Source organism: Eleginops maclovinus, chromosome 12 (genome assembly GCF_036324505.1).
Source record: "Eleginops maclovinus isolate JMC-PN-2008 ecotype Puerto Natales chromosome 12, JC_Emac_rtc_rv5, whole genome shotgun sequence".
Lineage (NCBI taxonomy): Eukaryota > Metazoa > Chordata > Actinopteri > Perciformes > Eleginopidae > Eleginops > Eleginops maclovinus.
In genome coordinates this window covers 1634211-1649387 of record NC_086360.1, presented here as the reverse complement: position 1 = coordinate 1649387, position 15177 = coordinate 1634211, and positions in this window count along the sequence as shown.

Here is a 15177-nt window from a genome sequence, read left to right as displayed (position 1 = left end):
AACTCGGTACCAAATGAGGCTTGCTCTTTGGAAGGAAATGATATGATCAACTTCACACCCATCAGGGGAGCTTGTGTACATCTTGCCTAGGGTCTCACATCCTCATACATATTCAAAAGCCTTTCACAGTTCATTATAAACTCACAAAATCTCTGCTCCTTCCTATCCTAGATAACCATGTTACATTCATTAAAAGGGAGGAATACAAAGCCTCCCCAAATTATAACGATACAAATTCCTCTCGCAATTAGAATTTAACTATTCACCGTCTCACATCTAGGTCCCGCATCAAAAAACATCAAACACAGGCCTGCCTAATGGATGTCTCTCTACATCGCACAATTAACACTCAAGGACAAACAATAAAGGATTGGGAATCATTCCTGTCTGATGTTCAGTTTTTTTAAAGTTTTTTTTTTTTGTCCTTCAAGGCCCTTTGATATACAGGTTTAAAAAGTAAACACCTTTGTTTCCCTCTACCAAGAGTCATCCCCTGAGAGAAGATAAGTGGGATAGAATCACACAGACCCGTTTGCTGCAGATCTCTGTGACTGACACACTGCGGGACAGATTAGAATCACTAAAGCACACACATTCGAAATGACAGGTACAAAATCATACACATGCTGTGAGGAGAGGTGCTAAACATTCTTAATTCAACACATACTTCGAAAGCTGTTTATAATTGTGATGTAACTGTTTGAACATACATACATTGGAAAGGTGATAAAAGAGGAGAGTAATACCTCTAAAGTTGAAGCAGCATTGCTCTTTATTAACTCATGCCTATGAAGTGACTGGGACAATGCTGAAACATATTGCATATCTGTGTGTGCGTGCATGAATCAGCTGGAGCCTGTGTGTGTGTGTTTGTGTGTGTGTGTGTGTGTGTGTTTGTGTGTGTGTGTGTGTGTGTGTGTGTGTGTGTGTGTGTGTGTGTGTGTGTGTGTGTGTGTGTGTGTGTGTGTGTGTGTGTGTGTGTGTGTGTGTTGCGTGTGTGTGTGTGTGGATGTTAGATCACTCCAGAGGATGATTTGGTTGACCGGTGTTAGCTGAGCGCGTTGGGGAGAGCTGAACGGCAATCGCCTCTCCGGCTGCTTCTCAGACCAAACTGACTGTTTCTAATGAGACAGGCAGACAGGGAACTGTCACACTGATGGGGGCCACCTGACACATAAAAATGAGACCCCCGATCATCTCGCTGTGATTTGATAGGAAGACTGGGAGGGACTGGCAGGGTGAAGAAGTGAAAGGGGGAAGGATAAGGAGGGTGGCCTACCAGCTGTCAGAGGACAGAGTGACAGGTCAAGGAAGGCGGCTGAGCAGCAAAACTCTCTGTGAGTGACAACAGACAAAAGGACCATCTCTGCATACACATCAGCAGCTGCAAACTCCTGTCTCCGTCATCTGACAGGCCTACAAGGACCAATCCTGTTTCACTCAGGTACTACTCACCAGCCAAGAGATTGAGCGAATCGGGCTCATTGATCTACATTTATAACTTCTGAGTCTCTCATTACTCAAACCAATAATCAAAGTTCTAGTTCTCCTTGTCCAAATTCCTCTCAGAATCACTCAGTTTAATCTCAGTTTATGATAAATACAGCTGCTTCAGCAAAATATACCATCCAAATGTTGCAAAGCATATCTGGTTATTCCTCCAAGATGCCCTGCAGACATGCCTTTCTGAGTGATGACTGTGGGATTATCTCTCCATTACAGTGATTCTATCTGACAAGGCGTTCTGTCACATCTCAAACGGCTGTTTCCCTTGAAGAGCCAGGTGCTCTCTCCGCGTCGCTCACATCCGCAGATTGCCGGAGATTTGAGACAGCCCTGCGTTACGTTTTATCTGTGGGGGAGAAAGTGAGCGCTGGGGCTCGGCGACACTCCCATCCTTCAAGGTGTTCTTGTTCCATCTGCCGGAGGGTCCAGCGGGAATACTTCTCTCTGAGCTCCTTCCTCAGTCCCAGCGAGCAGCCTTTCATGTCAGACAGGATACCAGACAGGAATCCCAGCTAGCACTCGGCTTCACTTAAGACTTACATGTTGACAGAGAGAAAGAGGAGTGTTCTCTTATCTCTGAATGGACTCGTTTTTTTTTTTTTCTTAGACAGCCTAGACTCAGATGCCAAACTGAAAACATATGCAGCATGGTAGAGGATGGATCAAGAGGTATGAACAGTACTATAGTTATATCAGTATGAAAGGAGCTGTCTGTTATATCTACAGTAGAGGCCTGTACCGTGAGTTTAGGTAAGCAACTGTTATGCTTCAGTTATTGTTTGGTGTACTTTTAAATGTATAATACCGAATTAAATAGTACATATGCTCAAATAAAGAGGTTGCACAAAGTCTAACGCGTCCACTTGTTATGTTATGAGTGTGATGTGTCTATAATAAGGTAGCAATTATGTTAAGACGATTGACACAAAGCCAAAGCTGAATCCTAAATCATGGAGCCTGGCACCACTTTATTCTGAGTTCATTTACACATCTTTGTTGAACCAAAACCAGAGTTTATATCATTAAACATTGTTTTTTTTCTTTACAGTGGGCAACCTCAGTGACAACCTTTGACTCCCAAGAGCTGTTTTTAAATGAACAGACATCACCTACAGTTGAAATCTTCAAAAGAAAGTCAATGCAGTTCATTAACATCTGTACAACGTGAACAGAAAACACAAAGTATTACTGTCTGGTGGACCTCGATGTATTTAAAGACAAAGGAGGCAACCTTATTTGTGAAACTGCGCAATTATAATTAGTGTATAATATAAACACTAACCATTACTTTTGTTTTTTACACTGTCTGTATAAAAAGCCCTAAGTGATGTTTCTTGTTTATGTGTAGCAAACATCAGTGTTTGTTTCAACTATTATCTAAAGGGTTCTATTTTTAGATTGCAGGACACATTTTGTTATAGTAGGCATCAAAAAGCACAGATCAATACACATTAGTGGTTAAAAAGACACTACAAGTTGAATGCACCATATGGCAATATGATTAAATAAAGGAACTACTTCTGATTTCCCTTTGGACAGTGTGAAACTGTACATGTTTTCAATATGTGGTTTATTTATTGATGGGTGAGAGGGATATTAAGAGCCGGACAGAACATTCTGCACAGGGCTCTTTTATATGTGGACAAGTCTGACAACACATGAGCTACTGCAAACAACAACAACAAAGTGAATGGCATCGATTTTCCATCACAGTACAACTAAAATGGACAAAATGTGAAGAGTGTGAGAAGCGAGGCGTCTTTGGTGAGTGCAGGAAATGGGAGCAGATGACAAAAATGGGTGGTAAAAAATGGACATGTTAGAGAAAAATTGAGAAAGACAGTCGTTTAGAGGAGCCCATGAAAGGCTGCAGCTGAATTGACTGAGGCAGGAATCAATACAGGTGCTTCGGCTGAAGCTGGGCTGGAGAGATGGCTGGACTGGAGAGAAAGCACATTGATGTTGAAAGAAGTTACAACACTGAAGAGACGGTGCACAGTGAAAGCTATCTGTCAATGAAGTGTGTGTATGTGTGTGTGTGTGTGTGTGTGTGTGTGTGTGTGTGTGTGTGTGTGTGTGTGTGTGTGTGTGTGTGTGTGTGTGTGTGTGTGTGTGTGTGTGTTGTGTGTGTCTTGTGTGTGTGTGCTGGACAGGGAGAGGTGGCCTATGAGGACTCACCTCTCCACTGGAGTGGTAAATCAGCCATCAGCCATGTGACAGGCTCAGTGCCCCCCTGCACTGCCCAATGAGACATGACCCTCTCAGCCGCTCCTGCCCCCTTCCCGCCCCCTCCTCATCGGAGCTTTGATATCCCTCCTCGCTCCACTGACCAACCGATGGGAGGGGGCGCACCCGCAGCATTCCTCCAAACCATCCGAACAGAGCAGCTGAATATATCCCATCATGCAACAAAAGCCCAGAGGAGCCGCATTGGCCTTTGGAAAAGGGGGGGAAAGGTGGGGGGGGGGTGATGTTCACTCGGCTCCTTCGGCCTCTTGACCTGATAGAATCGGCTCAAAGCGCTGCTGACCCGGCGGGAGTCAACAACTGCTTCCTGTCTGCCGGCATTAGATAGCCAGCAGTGAGGATAAGCAGATTGCAGAGTCACGCTGACCCGGCCTCCGTCCCCTACCTGCCTCAGTGTCCCACTGCAGACCCCTCAGACCACACCGTCAACAACACACACAGAAGGAGCATATGGCATATTAATCCAAGTCCAACGAGAGAGATTATGTGTGAAAATGAGACCCATCATTTTAAGATTGGTTCTACCCCATGAACCCCTTTATATATACAATTGCAAAGTGTTGTGCATTTTTGGACAATATTTTCAGAATAAAAGCTTGTCATTGGTCGTTCCCTTTTTGAATGGCAAATACTGACTACTGTATTCAGTCTCGTTAAAGGTCACTGTAGATTCGTTTTTTAAAATTTTATTTTACTATGTGCAATGACTTGTATTGTATTATGCTGCTGCAACACAAACATTCCCCCAGTCTGGGATTAATAAAGTCATTCTTATTTTATTTTACTGCCACCTGCTGGTTTGGATGTATTTCCTGCCACACAGGTGCAGGAAGGATGTGCTCGTTTGCTGTTGACTGTAGTTTTTGCGGTATCCATGTCAGACTTTTAACCAAGATGCAGACGAGGTGATGTGACGCAACTGTGACACACTAGTGCTTTGACATTGTTTGGAGTATGGGCTTTAGCTGAGGCTAGATGTCTGAATTGCAGTTAGATACATGAGCTTTGCAGCTCTGAATAATGTGTACTTCAAAGATCTCTCGATGTGATCACAGAGTAGCAGCAGTAGTTCCTCAAAGTTACCCAGAATGATCCCATGATAGGGCAAATGTTAAAGGGCCGTTTTTTATGAGCACCTGCAATGTCAGCTCCAAGTGACAGAGCTGACTAAGCTGGCAGCGCAGAGAGTGTTGGCGATTGCAGTATCTATGGCATCAGCATCAGAGTGAAGCCACCGGGGTGTAACTCTCTGGAGGCTGAGGAGCAGGCTGCATATGTTCTGCCTCCGACACCTAATGCCACCGGCTGCACAGAGCGCAAACACTGCCTCCGCCTCAGCACAGTCCTCTGGGACCCCAACTCACTGTTGCACTCACACGCACTCAGCTTGCATCACTTCAAAACTGAAGTAACAAAAACCCATCATCAGAGAGATGCAGAGATTAAGACATTTACTCCCCCTAGCCAGGTGGAGATGAGAGGATTAAAAGCTTGAATTGAAAGTGCAGTGCAAGATCAAGATCTGCGTCTCTGTGAGTTGGAGCTGATCTTAAATTAAATTGTAAAAGTGGTGATAATTTCATGAAGAGTCAGAGAACTTGATCTTCATGAAACAAACAAATCAGGCTAAAATATAACTGTGTTGTTTCCTGGCCTTAAGGGTGAATCTGATCTTAAATAAATAAAGTCACTCAGGTGCTGTGATAGCATTCAACTGGGGAACTCTGAGGTTTGAATAGGAACTTTATCAGATGTTTATCTGTAAGGAGAGAATCCTCAAACAACTGTGCTGTTCCCCTCAGTCACCTCAGCGCTTGTTTTGCGTTTTTTTTCCCTGCACACCTCTTTACTGTTAACTTTAAACATCCCCTACTATTCAAAATGCACTTCTTGATGTCTTTTATACATAAATATGTGTCCCTGGTGTGTAAGGAGACTCACAAAGTGTCAGAAAATACAATCCTCTCTCTTTTCCTCCTTACCCACCTCTCTAAAAACGGGGTTACAAACGAGCTGATGCAGATTTGCTATCCTTATGACGTAATAACCGAAATGTGGGCTGTCTTTACACTGAAGTCCTGGCAACGTCCTACCCACGTGACACATACCGACCTATCATCCCCCATATACAGTCAGTGAGCTGAATCCCCTCACCAGCACCTCAGTGTGTTTTCAGCAGGATGTCTGCAGAACTTAGAGTTGGTGTATATATAATACATATAATCAGTGGCGGCTGGTGGATTTTTTTTCTAGGTAGGGCTGTGCAACATGCAATCAATTTAAGCAAACATCCCAGCAAGACTTAATGCCAAAAAACTGGACTTCTCAGTGTTCAACAGTCTTACATTTTAATGCCTCCATAAACAATTTAAGCATTTGAGACTGAGGACTATGTACAACAACTTAAAAACAGTGGCATAAGCAATACTGGTGAGAAAACGTGCATGATTTGTTTACAGTTTATTTGTAGAGGAATTTTGCTTTTCTCTCTTTCTGTGTAGCAAACCTCTCAATGACCTTCTTATTTCTTGTTTCTTCTCCATGGAGAGCATAGCCAGAGCATTGAGGTGATCCTGTGTCATGGTGTTTCTCAGGAAGGTCTTGATCCTCTTCAAAGTAGAGAAGCACCTCTCAGATTCAGCTGTTGTCATGGGTGTGGTGATAAAGATCCTGAGAAGACTGACAGTCTCTCTGAAAGTGCTCTGAAGGTTGTTCTCCATGAAAAACTGGTACAGAGACACTGCACCACTGCAAGCATTGAACTCACTGTTATCATAGATGAGGGACAGTTCCGTTTTGAGCTTGGCCTTGTTCAACATGGGGTACGTCTGCACTGTCGTTTCAAGTGCTGCTTCAGTGAACTTCACACTGTGTTGTGGGAACATCTCTCTATACAACAGTGTTGCGCTGATGAGGTGCTGGGAGAAGGAGAACCGCTCCTTGGCGTGCATCTGGATGGTATCACAAACCTGTAAAAGATATATCATTATCTAAAATTGCATTAAAGCTGTGAAAGTGATGCTGAAGAAATGCCTATTTCCAAGTCAAGTATATGACTACTAAGGTTTAACAGCATTACTCCTAATTGTACTTCACAGCATGTTTCCATCTCCTGATCTCTAACTCTCTATTGCTTTCCACAAGAAAGCAAGGTTTAGAGTGGCATTTCAATAAATAAACCACATATGTTCTGTTACATGTGAGGATGCCTTATCCTTTTTGTAATTGCTCTGACAAACCTGGAATCTACAAAAATAGTAAACAAAAATATGAATGCCAACATATACATTGCAGACTGCCTGCTGCATCATTCCACCATTGTGGCAATATGCTATCCTGTGTGCAGTGTCGGTTTTATTTTGGCTACATACCACCATCACTGAAAAATATTCTAGGGCAAACACGGCTAGATCACAACTTACCTCTGTAGCCAGCCTCTGTTGTTCTCTTGCTCCCAGCCTCCTCCATCTCTTGATGGGCTCTTGCGGCTGGTCAGATGCATTCAGAGAGGAAATGGAGGCCCTGGTCCAAAAGATAAAGTTTAGTTTGCTAACTTGCCTTCAAACTTATTAATGTGCAACTATATTCATTGTGTGCAATATACTCATTGTTGTTTACAGTATATGTATAGAATTAACCATTTATTTTTTAATAACTACACCTCCTCTAGAATCTGACCTGGTGGACACCTGAATAAGCCTGTTATTACAAACTGTGTTTATTAACTACTTAACCTGCATTATTATCAAATCTGAGAGTCTCTTCTCTTTCCTTTTTAAATACTCAAACAAATATAAATGTGATGTGATACATGATATTCATTCACTTTGATGACATGGCACATTTAGACTGTTGGAAGTGAGGAACTGATTTTTTCTAAAAGCTTTGTCTGCCAAAATATAGTTATTTACCTGAGTGTTTGCCTGCTGTCTGTGAACTTCTGGACAAGTCCTTTCATGAAGACGGGGTCGATGTTCCTCTTCTGCAGCTGGTTGAATAGCATGTCCACGTGTGGCATGATCCTGTGGAACAATTCCAGGAAAAAACAGAAAGCCTCGTCTTCAAGCATCCTCACAAAGCCCCCAGCCTCTCTGACAGTTACAGGATCAAAGTTCACAGAGTCTTCCCTGATGGTCAAGGAGTCTGTGCGCCACCACTTGGTCAAGCACTGCGGTTCGCTTGGGTGACCTGGAGAAGAAGGCAGAAAATCCACCAATGTCTGAAAAGAAAGTGCAGATCCTGGGGATGTGTGATGTTGCCTGCTGCATTATTAGGTTCAGCTGATGCGTATAGCAGTGCAATGTCTTTGTTCTAGTGGTAAACACTGAGAAGTGTTTCAAAAATAATGCTGGATGTGGTTTGGAAAATAATATGGCGTTTAATCACGGCAGCGTTTAGCTGAGTTTCTCCCAGTTGAAAACTCTTCTTCAGAGGAAAGATCATGACACTTCAAAGGGGCGTGGCCAGCAGTAGCTCCAAAGGGGCGTGGCCAGCAGCAACTCCAAAGGGGCGTGACCAGCAGCAGCTCCAAAGGGGCGTGGCCAGCAGCAGCTAGGTCATTTAAAGCTACAGTCACAGAATCAGCACTTCAGGAACAGTGCTGAAATAGAGGGGGGTGAGGCATGCTACAATGGGGGATCTGTTTGGTATTTCGAGCAAAACACCTCAGAGACATGTTTTATATGGATATTACCCTACAATATATTGTTAAAATATAGCATAATAGGAGACCTTTGAGCAATCAAGTCAACCTCATTTTCAGAGATTTTGTTGGTAAACCCACTGTGTACTACCTGCCAAGCACCAAACAGCAGACAAAGCAGTCATCAACATCCGTTGAACATTGCAGATTTAGCAGCAAAAAGCAGAGGTGATGTTGAATTCATCAGGTGGACAAAACATCAACAATCATGAATGCTCATGTCTTGCTGTATCTGTTGTAGGTGTACATAAATCATTGTTGGCTAACCCTTTCAACAAAGCGTCATAACAAAGTGTGTTGACATTGTGTTTACAGCTTTGTCCACTGCCCTGGGACAATAATACAAAAATGCTGCTTTAAAGAAGAAAATATTCCCTCTCATAGAAATATTTGGATTAACTTGAACATGGAGATACACTCTCGATTTGACGTGTATCAAACACTGCAAACCCAGGGGTTCATCGCGTTCAACCATCTCCAACAACCCCCGTGCTGTGAATGTTTGTTGAATGATCAATGTTGTATTCTTTTGTTGTTATTGTTTACTTTACAAAACCCTACAGCATTCACTCATTGACTCTGACTGACTCTGTTTTTTGTACAGTTGGGTCATCATGTTCTTTTTGGAAATCAAGCAGTGGTATACACGTCTGGTCTCATGCAGACCCAGACACACATATTTACTAAATACCACTCAATACAAAATATTGACATACATTGTTGTACTATATAATCACCCCTATGGGGTCGTTAGACCACCAAGCAAATGTCAATGAAAATTAAGGGCGAAAAACCCCAAATCAAGGTGCCTGTTTGTTGGGAACATTCCCCCCCCACCCCCGAGACACCCTATCACGTCACTTATGAAAGCATCTTCTGCAATGACCTAGAACACAATTCACACATGTATGTAAATGAAGTAACATTAGTTATGAATACACGTTATAAATGTTATCGAAGCATGGAAGAAAATATAAAAGTTGGACTTGTCATTTTCAATAATATCTGAAGGCTCAACCTCGAGGGTTTATAGTCTTACCTTGGCTTTTATAGATTAAAATACGAGAACAACAAGAACATCCACACCTGATGTCAGAGACCATCTTTTAACCTCTTTTCTGTTCCTTTGTCTGTCATGACCACTGAGTCCACTCCATTAGAAGAAGACCTAAGGAAAAAGCTTGATTTGAGCTTGACAAAGCACATCTCTAGGTGCCTACTGGCATAAATGTATCATTGTCCCTCCCATTAAGAATAGATGGTAATATCCACTTAGCCAATGCATGTCAAAAGTAACCGCCTAAATGGTGGTAATTGGATGAATTTCTGTGGCAACGCAAATAGAGGCTAATTGCCACTTCCACTCCAGGCCACCGAAAAATCCTCCACCGACTGGAGAAGGAGAGCAGCCCGTGTCTACGCCGTGAGGCTCCCTGCAACATGTAACCCTCTTCATTCCTATTCATAGCGCACTCGCATATCTTAAAGAGCTCATTTGAATTGGTTCGCTGCCAAGCGAGTCTCTCTTCCTCTTAACAAACAAACACGACGACAATATTGCGAGTCAAGCTGTTGTTTGTTACTGGGCAGCGAGATGACGGCGGCTCAGTGACTCCCGCATCACAAACCAGTGTGTAGTGACCTGACCTGCCGCTAAAGGAGTGTGTGAGGATGCTGAGGATGGGGAAGGAGACATCAAACCCAGGCAGATGGGATGAAACAATGGACCAATGCAGCACGTCTGTGACAGGCTGCACCAGCTGATCAAGGCAACAGCAATTTACGGCGATGAGAGAAACACCAAATGTTACCAAGTAGCAGAGCTTTGCTTTCAAATGACTATAATGTGTCTCCTGACAGCATCTATATGAGCAGTTTCTTTGTCTTATTATCTCCTCTATGGGTGTAGCAGACACAGCGACTGTCTTTTATTTTCACAAGTATTGTCCTTTATTAAGTGGAACACAGAACATTACTCAGTGACACATCAACTCCTGCAATTCACTATGTAGGATATGTTGTCTACATCCACTTAGCTAATTAAGACAGTCACAGCAGTGTAGATTTCAGGGCACATCAAACAGTCCTATGTTGATATGGGAAACAGAGGAAGACTAGACTCCACCAACTCTGTTATATCATAATCCCTGTTTCCTCGGCCTGATTAAAACATTTCAACAAGAGCCTGGGCTGCCTACCGTGGTAGCACCATAGAGAGGCTTGGTGTAGAAATATCACAGCTTCCTCATTAGTGAGAGGGGATTTCATTTGGAATATCTCACCGAGCACTTTGAGAGAAGCGGCTGTATTTACATTTAAAAGATCCAAAGTGGCCGTCTGAAGCTAGCTACCTCTTTCCTTAATTGCTGGCTTCAGTTGTCCATGAATACATCCACTTTATTACTGGCTCTCATTACTGGACAGCACTGAGGAACGTCTCTGCCCCCCCTGCACACACTCACACACACACACACACGCACACACACGCACACACACACACACACACACACACACACACACACACACACACACACACACACACACACACACACACACACACACACACACACACACACACACACACACCCACTCCACCTCTCTCTCCCTCTCCAACAGGGCAGGACCACATCAGAGTTCTCCCCATGGCCAAAAGACACAAACAATCGAGAGGGATTAGACTGTAATCCTGTTTTTACTTTCATCTGCCACATATTCAAAGGAGAAGCTCTGCCAAGCATGGAATTCTTGAAGGATGTGCTCCCTGGAAAATAAGTGGAAGCACTGTAAACAATGCAGTACTAGCGTGGGGATTATAAGGTTTAAATGACAAGAAGACAATAAGCTTGACAACTGATTTAGACTTTGCCTATAAGGAATAAATCTTTGCCTGCCAGTGAATTCAAATACGTGGAAACTTAGCAATGTGACGTAACTTAACTGCATCAGGTGAACAATATGAAGTTCATCCCCAGTACAATAGATCTGCACTATACTATACTACTACACAAATACAATGGCTTGCACAGGGATGAAGCTTATTTGTTTAGGAAGACTGATAGACCAAGCCGGACCAAATTGCGGCCCAATTGTCAAAAGATCAGCTCTTCCTAATTACTATTGCTTAATGTAACCTCAGAGAAAAATGGGAATGATAATTCATCACATACACTGAAATACATAATTATGATCCACCAGCAGATGTTATGGGTGTGCATATACTGTACTATAGGATAACCTAGATACTTTGCCCCCTGCGCGCTTGTGTTGTTGATTTATGCAGGCTTTATAAACAGTGAAAAATATATTCTTCATAACAAAAGTTGGACTTTTGCTCAAACGTGCCCTCACCCTAACCCTCGTGTCCACCTGTATTAATCCACGTGACTTCCAAAAGTATAAAGGTAGGAAAATATTTACAGTATTTAGTAACCTCTTTAAGAAAAATTGACAATGTGAACACAACCCAGGACTTTTTATGAGAGTTGACAACACAATGATATACAGTGTGTAAGGATTATAATATTATGACTACAGATTCCTTCAGATTCAGACGTATTTATTGAAGAAGATTTGTTTAAACATGATTGATATTTGTGACTGACATTAGTGACCAATGACATCGCATGTGTGTCGGCTGAGGATAGCAAACTGGTAATTGAATTGTTCATTCACCTCTAGTTCCTTCTACAGTGAAACAACTTTCATTAAAGTTGACTTTAATTCAATGTATTATGTCAACAAATTCCACATAACTGTATTAGGTTAAGTGAAAGCAATAATATTAAGTTAAAAACAATAATAGGATCAACTTAGTATTATTGCTTTCAGCTAACTTAACACAGTTATGTGGAATTTGTTGACATAATACATTTAATTATCAACGTCTAAGTCTCAGTTTTGTTGATGTTTAGTCCTATACATCTTTTCATCCACAGTCTGGACTAAACTCTGCTCATGTTTTGGTCTTTTCACTGTCACTACATAGAAACAGCAGCTGGTTGCTTTCCAGTTATGGTGCAAGATAATCGAACAATAGATGATGTTAGAGGTTTTTTTGGTTACTGAAAGTTGTTCAATGTATTGCATTTCTCATATGTCACTATATTATATGTTTATAGTAAATTCATGAAAGTGGAAAACATCTTCTTGTGTTTTTTGTCCAGTTTTTTGTTTCAGCTCATCATATAGTTCTGTCCTTGATTCCAGCTTCAGAAGAAATGGTCCAATGAACAACGCAACAAAATATATTTTCATTTCTAGCAAAGAAGTAGACATTTTAAAGCTTTTCTGCTAAATGTAACAGTCATTGTAGCATCAGACCAGAATTGCAACAGAGCTGCTGGTGTAATTCTTGTGGGCCCCTAAGAGTTCATTACTGAGTAATCCAAGCCAGTATGTATCAATGCCCAACTGCCAGCAGGTCCCAGAGGGGAGATTGAGACTGCCATATCAACACAGGAATGACCTTGTTTCCCTCAGCCCCCTCCCCCCTTTACCCCATCACACAAACACATTATAGCCTGGACAACCCACACCTGACCCGTGTCACTCAACACGAGCAACACATGCACACATGCTGATCCAAACCAAAGCTTCACAAGCATTCAGAAGAGTGTGTGCACTGGATGATCCGGAAGCTCTGGTGTGAAAATATGCATTCTTCTTTTACAAAAGTATAAAAACAAAAGCGTTTTTTTTTTTTTTGCACTACAGCTGAACTGGAGTTTAACAGATATCCACCTTATGCATAAAACATATTATCATTCATGGTATGGTAAGTTGTAAATGTACGGTATTAGCTGCTCATTTAGACATTAAAATAGGGCCCAAATAGAATAGAATAGAATAGGATAGAAAAATGACCATGCAAGTGAGAATTTATTTAATTTATTTATTGAAGGATAGCCCCTTGAGATGTAGCATCTAATTTTCGAGGGGGTCCTGACACATTAATACACAAATTATAAAACACATACAGACAGTTGCATAACATTACATATTCTACATATACACAAATAGAGACAAAACAGCATAACTTTAAATAACATGCACTATAGATACACACATCCAGACAGCTCACTCCCCCCACACCTCCAGCCCCCGACAAGTGTGCAAGAAAACAATGACAATGACCACATAATAAAGTTTGATTGAAAGTAGGTACCGTATGCTCAAACTAAAAGCATAAACAAGGTGATCTGAGATGTGAATATAAAGATGTCCTGAAGCAGTGGGAAGAGGCGATGGTTCTTAGAGAAAGAGGAAGATTACTCCAATCTAAAGGAGGTTTGTATTGAAACGACCTGCGTCCCACTTCTTTGAGACAAATAAAAATGGATTTTGCATATGTCACAGTGGATATGAAAATCTAAATGGAACCAAAAGCTCTTTCAAATAAGAGGGACAACTAAAGTGAACACATTTAAAGATAAAACCTTGAATGAAAATGTCATCTACATTGAGGCTGCAGCCAACCATACATGGAACATTGATGAGTTCTGTATGGACACCTCAGAACAAATCTACACAGAGTTATAAACCACATTAAGGGGCTTAAGTTAAGTGTTCTGATAAACAATGTAAGCATAATCAATAACGTGTAGTATCAACTGAGATATTAGTTAAAACTGTTAATTGAGCGATAAAGTGAAATCAAACGCCCATATGATCATTTTATAATACAATCAATGTGGGGCTTAAATGAGTGTTCAGGGTCAATCCAAAGTCCAAGATATTTGAACAAATCAACTTTCAGAAGGAGTGACCCATCATCAAAAGTAATATGATGGTCAAAGGGATTTGAGTGACTGTGCCGCTTGCCAAACACCATGCTGCAGGACTTCTTCATATTCAGTACAAGTTTGTAACGATGAAACCAGTTTTGAGCTGTAGAGAATTCTGGATTTGTAACATATCAGAGTTGGACCTGACAATCTGAACATATTTGAGGTAAATCGTGAATACAAATTGAAAAAATAAGTGTTCCCAAGGTGGAACCTTGTGGAACACCTCTTTCAACAGATAAATAGTCAGACTGAGAAACCTGAAAGACCACCCACTGACAAATACATTTGCAGATAAGAATTAAACCAGAGAGCATTTCGATCAAAACCAATAGAATGTAGACTGTCAAGGAGGAGACTGTGGTCAACCATATCAAAAGCCTTGGAAAGATCAATAAAAAGTGAAGAAATATTTTACTTAAGTAAACTGTGAAAAGTGTCTCTGCGCTTAAGTTGAATGTGGTGGATGTGTGCAGAGTTTACATATGTATCATTTATCACATTCTTTAGAGCTTGGTGCAGGCTGTGTTGTCTAGCTGTCATCACTTTGCTCAGCCCAAAGCCTGGGGATTACACAGGAGCCGATGGCTGTCCGTCACAGAGAGAGGAAAGCTGAGCACTCTCAACAGGAAGAGGGAGGGATTGTTAAGAACAGTGCATTTTAGACCACATGTTGATCATTTCAAATGTACACCTAGAAATTACACTAGTGTAACCAGTATGAAATTTAAAATACTGTAAAACAATACACATTCATGTCAGCAGTGACTCACCGGCTACAATTTGATGTTTTACTCCGGCACAATGGAATCATGCAAAAACTGGAGCACGGTGGGGAGTCAAAGGAACCAGATTGTTTTTGCTAATGGCATCTTTAATAAAAAATGGTCATTTGAGCTATTGATTAGTCATTTTTAAAAAATGATGTTAGACATTTGC